Here is a 939-nt window from a genome sequence, read left to right as displayed (position 1 = left end):
TCTGTCATCGAGACAAGGTGGGCTTTAGAGATGAGGATATGAAGAGCAATGGAATTGAAAATATAAGGTTTTTGAGGGAGCAATTCAACGAAGGCGAGAAGAACGGATGAAGGGTATTTCGCGTGGTTATGGATTGTTGAAGAGTGTGTGATAGAGGCGAGTAATATATTTGCAGCAGAAATGTCGAGGGAGGGAAGGATATTGAATGTTGGGAGGAATGAAGGGTAGTTGGGAGTGGGTGGAGCCAGGGATCATTTAACTGCACTGGATAGTTTCAGGGCATTTAATAACGTGACTTGGAAGGGTGACAGTCCGCGGGTCCTTGAAAACCCTTCGTTGATCAGTAGATTTCCTGGCATTTAGTGCAGCCATAAGGGAGGCGTTTCTACCCTTAGGATTGTTTGCTTCTTGATAGATGGGAAATTTGGGGATAGGAGAAGCCTAGGCGTATTCATTCACCTTACTCTCGCAGAAAAGCTCCAAGGGGTCGCATCCTATCCACAGGCGGACTGGTGCAAAACTCGTCCGCACGCGGTATTCAAAAAAAGATCGGAATGCTATGAAAAAAGACGCCTCATCCGGTAGCCGAACTTGGACCTTCAAGTTGGGCAGCACTCTACTTTTACAGCTTTCTTCCTCGTGAAGCCATGCATACCTTGTAAAGGTCACTGAATCCTGAATGAAAGTGTAATTTTATCGAAAGCCAGCATAATCAGAAATTGCTGGCAACAGTAATTCATCACAACTATCAACTGAAATGATAATGCAATTTCAAAGTTGGCTTAAAAATGTGGGGAAATAGAAGACAAGATTAAGATGTTTAAATATATAAGAATTGGGAAAAATATTAAAGCTGCATACAACGGAAGTTACGAGAGCTGGCCAGAAAGTAACCTCCGCTTTCGCGTACCATCAGAAGCAGTGGAAGGAGCCAAATGC

This window comes from Hetaerina americana, unplaced genomic scaffold, assembly GCF_022747635.1.
Source record: "Hetaerina americana unplaced genomic scaffold, ioHetAmer1.1.p SCAF_55, whole genome shotgun sequence".
NCBI lineage: Eukaryota > Metazoa > Arthropoda > Insecta > Odonata > Calopterygidae > Hetaerina > Hetaerina americana.
This window is presented reverse-complemented; position numbering follows the sequence as displayed.